The 18,731-nt window shown below is 30.6% G+C and overlaps 1 protein-coding gene across 7 annotated transcripts in view; it reads left to right on the top strand.

The window, feature by feature from the left end:
• LOC114339424 (serine/threonine-protein phosphatase 2B catalytic subunit 2-like) overlaps positions 1-15,637 on the top strand; it is a 1,099,401-nt gene extending 1,083,764 nt beyond the window's left edge. For all 7 annotated transcript variants that reach the window (XM_050647774.1, XM_050647800.1, XM_050647797.1 and 4 more), the window contains one exon: positions 1,641-15,637. The gene's annotated coding sequence lies outside the window, so the exon portion shown is untranslated. The remainder of the gene's footprint in view (positions 1-1,640) is intronic.
• Positions 15,638-18,731: the final 3,094 nt, after the last annotated feature.

Raw genomic sequence — 18,731 nt, 5'->3', positions numbered from 1 at the left:
GTGGTCTCGAGGTAAGGAAGTACAAAACTCAAAGAAGTACCACAAAATGACATTTTGTGGTACTTCTTTGAGTTTTGTACTTCATTACTTTTCACTTAAATTCAATGTTCAAACTGCCACCCATCTGCCTCTTGGCAGTTTGAACATTGATTTTAAGCAAAAAATAATGTTTATTTGTGCAATAAACTTTTATTTCTGTTTCCTAACAGCAGTATAAGACATTTTGAATTAAATAAATTACATACATTCTTCTTTTTGTGTCAATTAATTTAAATAAAAAACATTTTTTTGACACCCTGTATAAATAATTATCTTAATGTTTATATTAGTGAATAGAGAATTAAATAACCTTTCAAATGAGCTAGCACACGATCCCTATTCTCATTTAAAAAAATAGTCGAGTACGTCATCACGCCCAGGTGGAGGACGTTACTAATATGATATTATATATTATGTCCAAAACCATAATTTTAAAATCGAGCAACTTTTGTATTTTATATTTTTTTCTAATTTTTTTACAGTTTACAGGGGGGTCAAAATATAGTGAATAGCCCTGTACATTCTTCAATTCTTACAGTTTCCTTTTGTTGTCAATGGAGTAGTTCACTAATTATATTTAGAATCAGAAACTAGGAGTAATAGAAATATTTCATATGAAACAATATACAATTTTATTAATTTATTAGCAAAGCTCTTTCGGCTTAAGCCATCTACAGAGCGATGCTACAATAAAATATCTCTTAAACGCAACTAATTTTTAATTTTACATAACATACTAACTAAAAACTTAAATATTTTTCATTAATTATTAATTTATAACAGTTTTGTAATTAACCTTTTGACAAATTATTCTTCTTTAAAACAAAAAAAAATTCAAAAACATTTTCCAGCATTGATAAAAAATTAGTTCAGTTAATTAACATACTCATAACTTTACCATCACATATTTTCTCCTTTACATTTAAAAAATTTGAATTTTTGCTTTGGAGATAGTTTGTTGATTGAATTATTTTAGATCTTCAATAATTTTTTTCAACATGTACTCGTATTATATTTTTTTTTAAATAAATTTTATGTATCTAAATTTCATTTGTTTTTGATACATTTCTCAATTTTTAAATTTCAATTTCTCTAAAACTTTCACAATTTACATAGTCCAATTTCCTGTATATGACACATGTCAGAGGTCACTTTTGTAAAAAGAGAGGTACATTTAGGAGAGCATATCCTGTTTTAGTCTACTGTTAGTTCATTCTGTCGGTTGCCTCCACTTCAGATAGTAGGTTCTTAACCTTGCCATAAATGTTTTTTTTTTTAATTTTTTACAATTTTTTATTTATAAAATTCAACCTCCGACCAATATTTTTAAAAACTGCATAAGAACTTTTTTTCCTTTGACTTAAGCTAAACTTTGTGTAATTGTTAAAAATTGGTTGCTTATAAAAGATACCTATTTTATTGTAGCATAGATCTGAACATGGCTTTGCAAACCGAAAGCGCTTAGCTAGAAATTAATAAATTTTACACACTTCAAAAATGCTTTAATTTGCCTAGTCATTCAGTTGTCATAAGTGTGCATAAAAACATATCAGTTTTTTCAATTAAAAATATACAGTTCTAATTCTTAATTTAATTTTCAGATACCTCCTGTGATGGTTCAGCGATTCCTAAGCAGTGGCGTTCACCTGAACATCGTACATCTTAACTAGGTTATAGGATCCATGTTATCTCATCAGGACGACAGGCTCGTTCCAATATTCTGATACAAGTAGCTGGTCTGCTTTCCTTTCTCTCTTCTTTTATAACGCTTTGTTCGTGTCCCGCTCTTGCACACTGGCTGCGATAGTAAACAACGTTGTATCTGCTCCTACTACATTCCATATCTACTGGAACGGATGCTGCATCCGTCTGTTACTTGTCAAAACGTCAGTAGCCTTCCTGACCCCACTCGCTGTTCTGAGGAACCAGTAGAATTTGTTATGATTAGATTATTGGTGTATTGAAATAGAGAACACTGAATAAAACAAACATAATTTTAGTAGTTCCAGTATAATCCAAGTATTTTGTATATAAAGTAAATTAATAACAAACTTTTGCGCTTCAAAACAGTTGCACATGAGAAAATTGTTCAACTTCAAGGTTTATTATCTATTCTAGACATTTGTCTATGTAGGTACCTATTCTTTGCCGCTGTTAGTTCAGTGTTTTAAATTTTTCTACATCACATGACAGATATTTCAGTTTTTGATTCGTTCGCTTTTCCGAATTTCCCATTATTACTAAAGCCTTTTTCTACTTAAATATTAAATGTACCACTGAAATTATTGTCCATGGAATTAGGTACTGAATTTGGAACTGAAATATTTTTTATCGATCTATGTATATTCTTAAAATCGTTTTAGGCGTAGTCATACTAAAACTTAAAAAAGTGTGACCAATTATGCAGATACATAATATTTCGTGTGTAATATAGGATTGTTATTCGTTTTAGAGGGTGTTTTGAAAATGAAATTGCTACTTAACAAACTTTCTATCCAGTATCTTGATCTGGAGATATCGTTGTATACAGGTGATACCTACACGTTCGGTGCCCATCTTGAATAAACGCCACATGGCTGGTACCACCTACTTAAATGGTTCATTTAGTACCGTAATACTATCGTCCATACTCGTGCGTCGCCGGCACTCTTTATGAAACCCTCGTGCCGACACACTGTCGGTGTGGGCACTGAACTAGTTAAACACATATTTAGTACCCGGTTCAAAATTAATGTCGAACAGAAGTATGTAACTGTAAAAAAATAAAATATCGGAGTCGCAGTTTTTGGAATTAGTTGGGATATTTCAGAAGTTAGTAGAGAATTTAAAATATTACACCGTAAAAATAAAATTAATATTAAAGAAAGCATGCAAAACTAAACAAGACTTACGTTACAAACACGATTTATGTTAGCAACAGGATTAAAGGATTTTGGGTTCAAAATATAAAAATAATATTGTATTGCATTTTTTCCGAAGAGATCCTTTCGGATTGTTCCGGCGCCAATTGCATCTTTAACCCTGTCTGAAGTAACTAGTGGCGATCTATCACTAGCCCGGGGGACCGACGGATTAACGTATCCTCCGAGGCACGGTGAACGGCTCTTATCATCTTTAGAAATGAAAATGTCGTTGTTGTTGCCGAGACTCGAACTCTTGATCTCTGGCTTATGAAGCCAGTACCTTACCGCTGATCTACGGTCGTTCACTGGAACCAAAAGACTTAAACAAAGCTGTACAATGATAACCTAAACTGACTTTTCTTCATTATTCGACTATGTATTGGCTATCATGCACCCATATATTGTTGAGACCGATATTTTTTAAAATCCTTATGTATGTGTGCTTGCCATGTTTATTTGGCACGTTTGCTTTCAATGTATACCCTATATTCAGCCAATACTTGTACTAGCAATAGTCGATGTTACTATTAATAATTGTGTTTTTCGCAATGCTGACTCAACGGTAAGTTATATGGATATCTATCTTACCGTCCATTACATAAAACCGTACAAAAACTTAACTGTTCACAAGTAGTCCACCTGTAGTCGGCTGTTTATCATCAATAACAACAATTTATTAAAAAGTCCGTTAAAATAGTTATGTTTATTTAAAAGACCATTTCGGGCTAGATCACATAACGTTTTCGGAACGGAAATTCCATCATCGTTGCTGCTTACAAGCTACACATGGTTGAGCCACTAACATTATCTAGGTGAATTCCTTTAAATGCAATAAAGTTATTATAATATTACATTGTTGAAGATAATCGTATGTGATGTTTAAATTTTTATTTGAATTTACATCATGACAACGCAGTACTCCCAACTATAGAGAGGTTTCTCTCAGAGCCAGCAATCTACATAGTTGTAGTCCTGCGTTGCCATGATGAAAAATAAGGTAAACGTTTAAACATCACCTAAGATTATCTAGTACTGCGTTGCCATGATGAAAAATAAAGTAAACGTTTAAACATCACCTAAGATTATCTACAACAATGTAACCTTACAATAACTTTACACCATTTAAAGGGTTTTATCCCAGATATTTTAGGAATTGATGATGGAATTGTCATTCCGAAAATATTCTGTGATATAGCCCGAAAGGGTTCTTTTTAATAAATCTTTTTAAAGGATTTGTTTGATATTTTTTTTAACGAACTGTGTATAACTTACAAAATCTGAAATTATTTTACCTCAAATCACATCACATTACGTAATATAAGATCTTAAAATTAGTAGTAATTTAAATTTAGCAAATGTCGTTTTCAAAGCGCCCCCTAGAGTCGATCAGCAGTGTGAAAATGCGAGCAGAACTGGCTAGTCGCACGTGTTAAGTGATATAAGCGTGCCATATACCCCACCTGTCGCCACTGTTTTACGTCATTTTTCATTCTCATATATTGTTCTCCATTGATGTTCACCCGCCATTTTCATGTGTGTTTAATTTAAAAAAATAAAAATAAAGAAAAGAGATATTGCTACATTCTATTTGCCAGCATGAATTTTTAATTGTGTGAAATAAGTACATTTTTCTCTCTAATAATAATATATATTATATAAAAATAATTCATTTGTAGATTATTTCTTGGAGAGATATCACGGTTGTTTGACGTGGGACTGTACGTGTACGCTATAGGCCGTTGATTGTACAGTAGAAACTGTCATAGGTGGTCAGAAAATAAGGCTGAATGGTATATGAGAAAAACTCCAAACTCAGATATCAAAAGAAAACTTTTCGAAAAACTTCAGAACAAATGTCTATTACTACTTTCAAATCAATCAAACATATTTTTTTAAACATCTAATCAAAGAAAGTGCTGTTTTTATCGTATTTGGGCTTACATATTTCTAGGAATATCAGATTTTGGTCCATTCTTGTAAAGTGGATGTATGCGATAAAATGCGTAGGTAATTTTTGTAATTGTAACGACATATTTTGGAAGACAAAGAGACAATTTTCAAACTTAAAATACGATTCTGATAATGTGTTCTTGTGGCATGTCTGAGTTAAATATTGTATTTATATGGGATTAGCCACAGCCAACTGCAATGACAATTACATTTTTGTCTAAAAAGATTTGACGTTTAGATTTCCACTTCAGAAATCTTTTTTGAAAAAATATTAATAAAAAAAAAGAAAATTGTGCTCAAATAGAATATAACCGTCAAGGTGTTGATGAGGTTATGTTTTATCAAAAAATCAAACACTTGAGGGTAGTAAAATACTTGGCCATGATGTTATAGGTAACAGCCATACTTTGGCTTAAAAAAATATAAGAGTTGATGTTTTATGCCGTATTGTACATCAAATTTTGATTATTCTGTGTGTTTCTGAAGTTTTTCTATAGGTTTTAGGATTCTGTGTTTAATAGTGTTCGTAAATTGTGTTTGTGTATTGTGTCTTGCATATGTATTGTGTATGATTAAGACGAAGCAGAATTTACAAACACTCCCAAACACAGGATCGCAAAACTCCTAGAGATAATGCAAATAATGCAGAAACACACAGAATAATCGTATTTTGATGTACCCTAGCATAGAACATAAATCATCCACCCTCAAATCCTTTTAGCCAAAACATGGTTGTTACCTATAATACCATGCCCAAGTACGTCAACCTCAATTTTTTATTTTTTGATCAAACATAACTTCAGCAATACCTTGGCGGTTATACACTCTTTTAAAGCAATTTCTTTTCTTTAATAATCTATTTTGAGAAGATTCCCCGAGTGTAAATTGAAAGGTCAAATCAAATTACGAAAATATAATTGTTGTTAACTGTAACTAATCTCATATACACATAATATTTAACTTAAAATAAGAAAATACCTAGTGGTTAACTGTGTACCATTATAGATAAAAACTTATAAAGCGGTGAATATGTTAAAATTACATTGTCATAGGGCTTTTCATCGATTGTCATGTGTTTCAAGCTTCTTTCATATGTTGTATAATCTGTGTATAATATTAATATACACGGATTATACGACATTTGACAGAAGCTCGAACCAAATGACTGTGAATGAAAAGCCCTATTGTTTAAATTTGTGGATTGTGCAGAAGACACCAGCCAACTCGAATGGAATGAAGGACTATCTTCGACAGTTTTCATAATATTTTAATTTGAACAATAATGCAGTTAGCTACGAATATAGTTCGTCCGCTATAACTTTTCCCATGCGTCACGATTCATTTTCAAACAAATTAAGTCAAAACTTAAAGTGAAACGAACGTCGATGTGTATATATATATTTTGTATACCGTATACTATATACTACACACATCGGCGTACGTTTCACTTTATGTGTTGACTTAATTTGTTTGAAAATGAATCGTGATGCATGGGAAAAGTTATAGCGAACGAACAATACCTAATACCTTCCCAGTATAGTTTGTAGAAATTGTTCTTTGATTAACTAAAATATACAGATTAGATTCTTTCTTTTTTTTTATCTTTATCACTAAATGCTATAAAGTCGAAATCAGTAAGATATGTTAAGTTTGGAGTTTTTTTACCCATTAAAAGATTATTCTAGTTTGAGAAAAAAAGAGACCGCAAACGTCTACGGTTAGCTTGGGAAAATGTAAATTCCAAGAAATAGCCTATGATTATTTTAGACAAAAAAAAAAACACATCTTTGCTACGAGTTGTACTTATTTTTTCTTCATTGTACAAATTGTGTTATATTAAATGGTTAATATTAACTGTGCTCTTTGTCCGAGAGAAAACCTTCCTTCACTGAAGCGTGTGTGTGTATATAATGTGTACAAATATATATGTTAATTCAATGTAATCAACAAAATGCATTCAAGAAACTAAGAATCTCCAGCACCGTCGTTATTATTGTAATCAATAGTTGAATTCGTATCCGATAGGTGTCGTCTCGATGATTCTTGACAAATATATGGAGGTTTTGAATTAGACGGGGCTGTACCGTCGCCCCGTAAGCGATATTATTCTGATTAGATTTTTTTGCACAAAATTGCTCTAAAGAGGTTCTTATAACAAATCCATAGGGTGCCAGGCGGTGCCATGGTCGAAAAATTGTTTATAAATATTTTTTTTTTAAATTCACAAAAAAACATTTTTATTTCGAACAATTTTTTTTTAGATAAGTTTGGTCATTTTGAGCAAAAAAAGGTCTCTTGTTATTTTTCCCTAAAATTGATTGTTGGCGAGTTATACGCGATTTAAAATTTGAAAAATGCAAAAACGGCCATTTTCAAGGCTTTATAACTCGATTAAAAATTATATTAAAAAAGTCACAAAGCAATCCAATCAAAGCTTAAAATCACTTCTTCAAGATACTGAAGAAACTTTTGTCATTATTTTATTACAAAGCTATTTTTTTAATTATTAACAATTAGCACTACAGTCCAAACTTTATCGTCGATTCGTTAGGTAAATTATTCCGATTCGTTTTTTTTTGCACAAACTTACTCAGAAAGAGGTCCATATAACAAATCCACAGGGTGCTGGAAGGTTCCGGTGTCGGAAAATTGTTTAAAAAATTTTTTTAAACAAATTTAAAAAATCAATTTTTTCACTTCGTCCTTTTTTTTTAGATTATGTGGGTCATTCTGAGCAAAAAAGGTTTCTTGTAATTTTACTCTAAAATTGATTGTGTCGAGTTATACGCGATTTAAAATTTAAAAAATCCGAAAATGGCTGTCTTCAAGTCTTAATAACTCGATTAATAATTATTATTATGAAAGTCAGAAATCGACCAAATCAAAGTTTAAAACCCCTCCTTCAAGATCTTGAAGAAATTTTTGTCATTATTGTATTACAAAGCTGTTATTTTTAATTATTAACAATTAGCGCTACATAATAATAATTTTTAACCGAGTTATTAAGCCTTGAAAATGACCATGTTTGCATTTTTCAAATTTTAAATCGCGTATAAATCGATAACAATCAATTTTAGAGAAAAATCACAAGAGACCTTTTTTGCTCAAAAGTATCAAAATTATCAAATTATCTAAAAAAAAATTGTTCGAAGTGAAAATATTATTTTTGTGAATTTGTTTAAAAAAAATTGTTTATATAACTTTTAGACCAAAGTACCGCCTGAAACCCTGTGGATTTGTTATAAGGACCTATTTTTGAATAAGTTTGTGCAAAAAATCTGATCGAAATAATTTCACTAACGGAGGCGACGATACAGCCTGGACAACAGCGCTAATTGTTAATAATTAAAAGTAACAGCTTCGTAATAAAATAATGAAAAAAAATTCTTCAGGATCTTGAAGGAGAGGTAGTAACCTTTGATTTGGTCTCTTTTTGACTTTCATATTAATAATTTTTAAGTTATTAAGCCTTGACAATTTCCATTTTCGCATTTTTCAAATTTTAAATCGCATATAACTCGACAACAATCAACTTTAGAGAAAAATGACAAGAGTCCTTTTTTGCTTATGGCCCAGGTTATCTAAAACAAAATTGTTCGAAATGAAAATTATTTTTGTGAATGTGTTTAAAAAAAATTGTTAAAACAATTTTTCGACCACGACACCGCCTGGCACCCTGTGGATTTGTTATAAGGACCTTTTTTGAGTAGGTTTGTGCAAAAAATCGAATCGGAATAATTTAGTTACGGGGGAGACGGTACATCCCCCTCTAAATGGTAATGTTTTAGATTTAGGCTGTTCCCGTGTGCTGATAGAAAATAAACGCTAAAAATGTTATATAATGTATATAATTTACGAAAACTACTATTATTTTTTAAGTAAATACCATATTAGAGTACGTTTAATCATCTAAATATTTTATTTGAGTTTCTATTTATTTGTATTGGCTTCAACAATTAAATTAGTTTCATTGTTCCTTTTTGTAAAAAATGCAAGTAATTCAATATACAAAAACGAAAACAGTAAATCCTTTTTTTATTTTCTCCTATTACCCCAACCTTTATTGTTTTTCCGACACTGCCATGATTATCATGGTTCTGAAACTGTTTTCTCGTGGCATGTCTAAGGTATTCATAAAGTATAAAGTCATTTGTATAACAAGGGAGTAAAGTGCTACTTTTCCTCCCGAGCAGTAATCATTCAAGGGAGGAAAAGGCACTTTACTCCCATGTTATACATACGGTTTCTACACCTTCCTCAAATAACAAGTCATTTTTTCATTTTTACTTAATTTATTTATGTAACTAACCAACAAAATTTATTAAAATTAAAACTAACAAGTAGGTACAATATAACTGTCAACTGTCAAATATAAGTCAAATTAATAATGTAAACATTGTTAAATCCAAATAACAATTCACTGTTTTTTACCATTCTACAAAATACAGGGTGTTTTATAAATAAACGTTAAAATGTATAGATACTTACGTAATAGAAAATAGACATTGTACAGGGCGTCAATAAGTTATATTTCATAAATGAGATACCATGACGTCACTTTTACTTTTCCTCCCTACAATCAGGTCCGGAAAAGTATACTTTCGGTAGAGGTAGGTGGAAAAATATTTTTCCACCTACCTCTACCGAAAGTATACTTTTCCAGACCTGATTGTCTTTCGGTAGAGGTAGGTGGAAACATATTTTTCCACCTACCTCTACCGAAAGTATACTTTTCCGGACCTGATTGTAGGGAGCAAAGTTGTACTTTTCCTCCCCAGGGAGGAAAATATTTTTCCTCCCTAGAGGAAAAGTAAAAGTGACGTCATGGTATTTCATTCATGAAATATAACTTATTGACGCCCTGTACAATATCTATTTTCTATTACGTAAGTGTCTATACATTTTAACGTTTATTTAAAAACACTCTGTATTTTGCAGAACGGTAAAAAACAGTAAATTGTTATTCTGATTTAACAATGTTTACATTAATAATTTGACTTATATTTGACAGTTGACAGTTATATTGTACCTACTTGTTAGTTTTAGTTCTAATAAATTTTGTTGGTTAGTTACATAAATAAATTAAATAAAAAGGAAAAAATGACTTGTTATTTGAGGAAGGTGGAAAAACCATATGTATAACATGGGTGTAAAGTGCCTTTTCCTCTCTTAAATGATTACTGCCCTCAGCTACGCGTCGGGCAGTAAACTTCATTCTCGGGAGGAAAAGTAACACTTTCCTCCCTTGTTATACAAATAGCTATTTTTTTTTGTTTTCTGGCCTTGGTTCAAAACCTTTAGCCACGTAATTACATATAAATGTTAGTACTCATTCATACCAAATTGTGTTTATATGAGATTAAGCCACAATTGATTGTAATGATAATGACATTTTTAAACAATGATTTTCGTGTCGATTTTCACTGCCAAAATCGTTTACAAAAAAAATTATTTTAGAAATTCTGCAAAAATCACCAACATATTGTAAGGAGGTATTTGACAATAAAAAATAATGCGACGCAAATTGCCTTTATTTTCTCTCTTTTTGTATGTTATATAAGAAAACTAACACGTTAATTAAGGAACACAATTATAAATTATTTTGCTCAAACCTTATTTGATGAAAAATTCTAATTTTGTTTTGATAAAGTTTGAAAATAGGTATATATTGATCTTGTTCGTTTATCATATTTACTTCTTCCACCTTTACGTTGTATCTTCTACTTTTTTCTATCCACCTTCTACCTTTTTACTTCTTTAGATCTTGCTAGTACGAACTTATGTATCATCTAACTTCTTTCTTTTCTTCATTATCTTATATTGTTTAAATTCTTATTCAGAGACCATAGATCAATCATTTACTATACTTACTGTCATTTTGTCCCAATTTGTTGTTTGTTGAGCTTTCTCGTCATATTGAGTAATATCATCAAAAATCGTTCACCTGCTTCTTTTTACTACCCGAAGACTCATTTTTGCAGAAGATATAAAATGCAACGACTACATTACAAAACATGTGAAGCTGTTTACGAGAACTAATATGATTTTGCAAATTTTAGTTATAAATATACTGATACATGGCCAGAATGAACGGAAAAGCGAAACATGAACAAATAAAAGCCCCAATGTCCAGATCAGTAAACACATGAACCAAACACATGACAGATTCAATGGGAATACCCACGAAGCATAGAAGAAAAGTATCTCTACTTCTTGACTAGAAAATCAAAGAAGATAATAGAGGGTGTAAAAACCTTCATTGCATTTTACGTCTGTTTATTATAGTTTTATGGTATCTTGATTATTCTTAAATCATTTATTATTAAATATGTGTTTTTGTTGCACTTGCATACATTGTCAAAAAGATAATACAACATAACCTAACAGAACCCATAATTTAAGCATTAATATTGAGTTTATTCTATATACTTAGATTTAATGATTTCGGATAAAAATATCACAAAATAGAACATTTTAAGCGTCTATTTCAATTGCAATTGAATCACGAGAGAACACCAACGGATCATTTAGAGAAAAATTTTAAAAAGTGTTTTACTCAGACATGGAGTTTGAATGAATGATTCTGTTGTATGCCAGGGCGTTATATTATATATCTAATCTTATTAAAAATTCTGTAAATTTACTCTTATAATATATTATATACATATAATTATGGTATAGTTAATTATTAGATAATATCTCAACAACTATCGGAAAAACCTTAGAGAATATCAAAAAAAAATCCATATGACGTCCCTTAACTTTTATACAAAACTGTACAACCTTGCTTTAGATCCTTTCTAAGACTATTGTTAACGATGTTTATGTGCAATCATGTTATTTTAAGTGACTGAACTTTATGCTTAAAAATATTTATATTGTCGAAATTTTTTCAAGGTTTTAGTGTTGGTATAGTCGTGTATTCGAATGTTATTTCGTTATTTGGCTTCAGTCTCGAGAAAGTAATATTTTACACTCACAAATATCAGGCCCAATGGTAAACATATTTAAGAAAATAGAATATCTCGCGCTGGTAACTACTTTTCTAGTTGTTAGTAAGTCAAAAAAGCAAAATCAACAAAATCAAAGAATTTTATATAAATTAACTTTGGAGATGGTACATCAAAAACGAAATAATAGGTTTCGTTCGTTTGTTAAGTAATATTAAGCCTTTCCGACCCGATTTTTTGTCCAGAAATAAAAATTATTTCTCTTCTTTGACGTTTTAATGAAAACTTGAAAGCTAAAAGAAGACGGCTGCCGTTTTTGATTGATTTTTGTGACATAAAATGTGTTTTTGGCAATATGTCCATTATATTGGACATCAGTACTGTAATATGCATATTAAAATTTTATACATTTTTATATTGACCCGAATAGAAACATCCAGAATTTAAAAAATGGTGTTGTCAATACAGTATAATTTTAGATAAAATGAAACTCTTTAAAACAATGTATCTGCTTTATAAAGCATAAAAGTACATCGTACTTTGGAAAAAGTACTTAAATTTAACTTTCACGACATTAATACTTGCACTAGTGTCTTGTTTTCATTTTCATATTCAAAATAGGATAAGATCAACCATACTTTTTTAATTTCTCTGCTCGGTTTTATTTCTAGGTACAAGGAATTTTCGTATGACTTTTGGACTATCTTTTTAGGACCGTTTGGAATGAAACCTGAAATAGTATAATATCAGCTTCTACAATCTAGTAACGATGATAAATAATCCATTATTTTTCGTTATCTTAGTTTAAAATACAAACCTATATCAGTCTTTGTGGACGTTGTAAAATTATTCAATATTTTTACTATCGCGAGTATACATTTTATATGAACTACACTCGCGATCATAAAAAGCGGGTCACTCGATGAGTTATTCAAGTTAGATTTCTCGAATTTTCTAAACCTGTTGTCCAATTTGAGTGATTTTTTAGTATGTTATAGCCTTATTCTTTAACAATATCTCCATAATAATATTGTTGCTAGACAGGTAAATTATCATTGTATACCGGGTGTAACAGTCATACTGTGTTTATTCCTCAAAGTTCGAAACACTCCGTGGAATGTTTTATCATAGATAAAATATTGAAATTAAAACTCGATTGTAGCCTTAGGCTTTCTTAACATATTCTTTTTTTATTTATTTGTTTATGTTGGATAATAAAAAAGTAAGGCACCTTAACAACTAACCATGTTTTTCATCAATATAGGGTGTTTCTAAATAAGTGCGACAACTTTAAGGGGCAATTCTGCATGAAAAAATAATGACCGTTTGCTTTATAAACGTATGACCGCCAATTCTTCGGTTTCGAGATACGGGATGTTGAAATTTTTCTTACAAACTGACGATTTATTTATTGCTCTAAAACCGGTTGAGATATGCAAATGAAATTTGGTAGACGTTAAGAGGTAGTTATGGCGCATTTTTTGACATACAATTAAGAATTTTATATTCACCATTGGCGTGCATACGGGATGTATCTAAAATGTTTATACCCGTATGCACGCCAATGGTGAATATAGAATTATTAATTGTATGTCATAAAATCCACAATAGCTGCCTCTTAAAACCTACCAAATTTCATTTGCATATCTCTATTGGTTTTAGAGCAATAAATAAATCGTCAGTTTGTAAGAAAAATTTTAACATCCCGTATCTCGGAAACGAAGCATTTGCGGACATGTGTTTATAAAGCAAACTGTCATTATTTTTTCATACAAAATTACCCCTTAAAGTTTGTCGCACTTATTTAGAAACACCCTGTATTGATGAAGAACATGGCTAGTTATTAACGTGCTTAATTTTTTTATTATCCAACATAAACAAATAAATCAAAAAAGAAAAGGTTAAGAGAGCCTAAGGCTACAATTTAGTTTTAATTTCAATATTTTATCTATGCTAAAACATTCCACATGGTATTCCGAACTTTTAGGAATAAACACAGTATGATTGTTACACCCGGTATACAATGACATTTTACGGGTCTAGCAACAATATTATTATAGCGATATTGCTAAAGAATAAGGCTATAACATACTAAAAAAATCACTCAAATCGGACAACAGATTTAGAAAATTCGAGACATCTAACTTGAATAACTCATCGAGTGACCCGCTCTTTATAATCGCGAGTGTATTATTAAAAGGGTGACGAAACATATGAAACATAACTTGAAAGCTGAAAGAGGGCGGTTGCCGTTTTTGTTTAATTTTTGTGACATAAAATGTGTTTTTCGTAAGATGTCCATTATATTGGACATCAGTACTGTAATATACGTATTAAAATTTTGGTTAAAATATTATTATGCTTATACTAAATTTACAATCAAAATTCAGTAGAAATAAACACACCAAGACACGTTAAATGCTACTAGGAGCACTCCCGAATCATAATTTACAATGTATAAACTTTGGAAATCATGATTTGGGATTTACAATGTATATACATTGTAAATTATGATTCGGGAGTGCTCCTAGTAGCATCTAGCGTGTCTTGGTTTGTTTATTTCTACTGCAGCTTGATTGTAAATTTAGTATAGTTGTTCTGAACATATAAGAAAATCAGACATTAGATGTAAAGGCAATATTTGGTACAAACATTTCTTATTAGTATTTTATAATTTTTTGTCTATTTCAATGGACATTTGGTCTGAAAGGGTACGGATATTGAAATACTTTTTATAGAAATGTATAAAACAATTGGTTTATTAAGAGAAAAATCCAAACAAAAACTTTGTATCCTTACACGAGGTTATCAAAAATAATATGAATTGTTTCTATATACGTATTCGTCGTATAGGTACTGAAGTCTATTATACATAGGTAGGTACATTTAAAAGAAAGGTAAAATGATTCTAAAATCAATAGAATTACATTTAAAAAAAATACTGTTGGGATGATATTGTAAGAATAAAATAGAGTTGTACATAGTTTTTTTTTAGTATTGTAAAAGTCAAAAGATGTTTTGATTTCACTTAATAAAGTTTGTTTAAGTACTAAATGTTTGAAGTCATTTCACAACAAAATTACCTATAACTTTTGTACTTATATAAGTACAAAAAAATATTTAATACTTAAGGAAAGATGTTTAGGTACCAAGAAACAAGACATTCTTGTTTGTATCAAAACATATTTTGTCTCTTACAAACCAGATCATAAAAATGTATTTCTCGAATACGTGGAGTTCGCATGAATTTTTGTGTTTGTATTTCTTGATCAATGCAGACATTTCTGATAAACATAAAATTCGTTTGATTTTTTAAGCGAAAAGACGGGATTCATTTGAGAGATGAAATTCACTTAAAATTGTATTTTATGCTCCTTATTTTTTACATGATGCATATTATCATTTATTTAAAGCCTCACTAATATAAAATTGTTGTTTTCTCCGTTTTTTAAATTAATCGTTAAAATTCAATGTTTTCACATATTTTTCCCCTAGTGGAACTCGAGTCTATTTGCCGAATTATTTGTAGTGGACTCAACTAATGAATGGAATTGAAAAATATTCAGGAACGAAAATTGCCAACACTATGCCATATACGACATGATGTATTAAAGTTTGGGACAGTTTGTTTTCGTTTTGAATTTTGTTTTAAATTATATTTAGATGTGTAAGGCTAATCACACTATTTTAGCGTCATCATACAATTGTTCTCATATTTAACCACTACCTCTCACTTGTATATATATCTACAATTGTAGCATTATATTTGTTTTTATTATATTTTTTTTATTTCGAGTCTATTATTATTTGTCGTTATAATATTTTATCTAGTTCTTCGGGTGTGAAAGGAATGTGGTACAACTAAGCAATAAATGACATTTAGTTTTTGGTGTCTAGGAATATTAGTCGTGTAAAGGTAATAGAATCAACTTCTGTTTATGTTTACGCACCCATAATCAAATGCTTTCCAGCAGAAACCAACAATGGAATTACAACGGGTACCAATTAGAAAGCAATAGAAAAAAAATTAAACAAAGAATGTTTATAGAAAACAAAGGGGTAAAGTAAGGCCACCTGAAGCTGGAAAGAAATTGTAATTAGAAACATCGGAGAAAATTGCTTGCAGGCCAGTCTTGAAGGCTAGATTTGAAATCGGAAAATGATATTAATGAGAAACGACAATTATGTAGACTAGATAAATATAAGAGAAAATGAACCCTAAAAAAATCTATTATTCGAAATGTTCACAGAACGGTCGAAATATTTCGTAAAGATATTTATTTTTAATTTCTATAGAATATCGTGAACTTAAAATGTTTCGCTTAAACATCAGCTATTAACTAGTTTTGATGGGAAATATGCCACAATTTTACTAAAAAAATAGTTTTATTTTTTTATTTTTGAAGTAAAAAATAAAATCATTTTTTTAGTAAAATTGTGGCTTATTTCCCATCAAGCCTAGTTAATTTCAAAAACGCCACAAGAAAATAGCTTCAGAACAACATAAACATCAGCTATCAATATATATTTGTTCGTTGAACAAATTAAGTCTGCAATTTTTTATAATGTTCTTGAACTCCTAAGTGGAGCATAGAGCTTCAGTGAAAACGCCATATCGGGTTCTATTTTGCTCTAGGACCTTCACCTCATTCCGAGACTTTCTTTGACCTCTTATCTCGTCCATGATGAATCTTCTCCAAGTTTGTGTTGGGCTACCTCTTTTTCTTTTTCCTTGGAAATTCCTCTAGAGCAGTCTTTGCAATACCGGAACTATTTTATCGAAGTGTGACCGATGCAACCCCACTTTCTGGACCTTATTTCATTTTCTAACCTCTTTTGTAGGGTCAGGTGTAGTAGATCTTAGTTCCGGATAATTTTTGGCCAGAAAGTTGCCAGAAAAATCTGCAGTTTTACCCTGGTCAATTTCTAATATTTCTCCGTTTCACCTTTTTGCTATGTATGGAAATTTCAAAGATATGCTGAAAGCCTGCTTTCCTGCAGTTAAATTGTTGGCATACAAGGAATTCGTTTTGCCGTTGAAAAAACTAAATCAACATTAGGTTTTCAGTTTTTTGAAACTTATTCCTCTATCTAACAATAAAACACTGAAAACGTTTGTATTCTATACTTCCACAAAATTTATTACAACTATGTGACTACAGCTGTTTCGGCAGAGTGCCTTTCTCAAGTGATTTAGTTTACAATGGTTTGCCTATTTAAAGTCTTTAACTGAAGAAGTTGAAGAGTGGGGAGCTGTTTGTCTCGAGTTGATCATTCAGAATTATATCTGTATTTGTCAATTTATTAATTTCCATAGATTCTAATAAAGATAGCTTAAGGCCTTTATTTTGAATATGCAGAATTTGATACTGTTCATTAAAAGAATGATTATGATCTAGAAGGTGAAGTGCGTATGTAGAAGTATCTGTTTTTCTATTGTTGAGAGCTCTTTTGTGTTCTGCTATCCGTTTGTCAAAAGTTTGACCGATGTAAGTTTTCGAACAGTCACTACAAGTTAGTTTGTAAACACCACTCTGTAGTTGTTTTCTCTTTGGGCTCTTATTGTTCTTAATATATTTGCTTAAGTTGTTGTTAGTTCTGAAATCTGGTGTTAATCCTTTCTTTTTTATGTATCTGGCTATTTTTGTTGTTATCTTGTCAGTATATGTGATAGAGCAGAAGGTACTGGGTTCTTTCTGTGGTGGTGGATAGACTAATTTCAGGACTTTCTTACGGAGTTTTTGGTTTAAAATTTTGTTAATTGTTTGTTCGTTATAGCCATTGTTTACTGCTATTTGTTTAATGATCTTCAGTTCTATCTCGAAGTTATTCTTTGACATGGGAATTTCTGTCAGTCTATGTATCATGCTATGGTAGACTGCTAATTTGTGTTGTGTAGGATGGGATGATGAATTGTGTATAGTTGTGTCAGTATGGGTAGGTTTATGATATACGGAGAACTCATGTTTGTTGTGTAGTGTGGTAATTGTTACGTCTAGAAAGTTTATGGACTTATTCTGTTCTGTTTCTATTGTGAACTTAATGTTACTATGAAGTGAATTAATGTATGATAGAAATGGATCAAGTTGCCTGTTAGTTCCTGTAAAGCATACTAGTATATCATCCACGTATCTCCACCAATATAAGAACTGTTTAAATACGGGATGTTTAGAAATTGTTGTTTCAAGCTGGTTCATAAATATAGGTATCTCGTAGCAATGGGCTTAGAGGATTACCCATCTGCACTGTTGTTTGTGTATATTTGATTATTGAATTCAAAATAGTCTTGATTTATGCAAATTTCAAGTAGGTGTAAAATTTCAGATGCAATGATTGGATTTGTACTATTATGGTCTAAAAGATTTTTAACTAAAACAAAAGTTTCTGTAGGAGGAACACTAGGAAAAATATTTTTACGTCAAATAAAATTAGTCTGGAGTTGTTGAAAAACTCGAAAATTTCGATTTATTTATTCGATATATTTAAGGAATTTAAATTAAACAGTAGGAGAAAGGGTTCTCCTGGTTAATTCCGTTGTTTGTTTTAATATGTATGGACAATTCACGCTGAATCTGTACTCTGCACTCTACTTTTTCAAGGGGTAAAATGTTTAATTTTGTTAAAATTACCTACTGATAACATGTTTTCGCTATATCAACTAGAGTCATAGATTGCTTTGTAGTCTATTAATATTTGATGATCTATTACACACTCCAGTATTTTTATAATTTGACTTGAGTATAAAAATCTGATATTCCCTTTTATTATGTATCTTATTTGATCTCCATGACGCTGTTAAACATTCTGACGATTTTTCCCCATTCTGATAAAGTTGTTAAAATTTGTCGCAACCGCGGTTACCTGCCTAGTCGCGAATGTTCTTCAACCA

This window comes from Diabrotica virgifera, chromosome 1, assembly GCF_917563875.1.
Source record: "Diabrotica virgifera virgifera chromosome 1, PGI_DIABVI_V3a".
NCBI classification, from domain to species: domain Eukaryota; kingdom Metazoa; phylum Arthropoda; class Insecta; order Coleoptera; family Chrysomelidae; genus Diabrotica; species Diabrotica virgifera.
The sequence above is the reverse complement of the archived record's forward strand: the minus strand, read 5'-3'. Positions and strand labels throughout refer to the sequence as shown.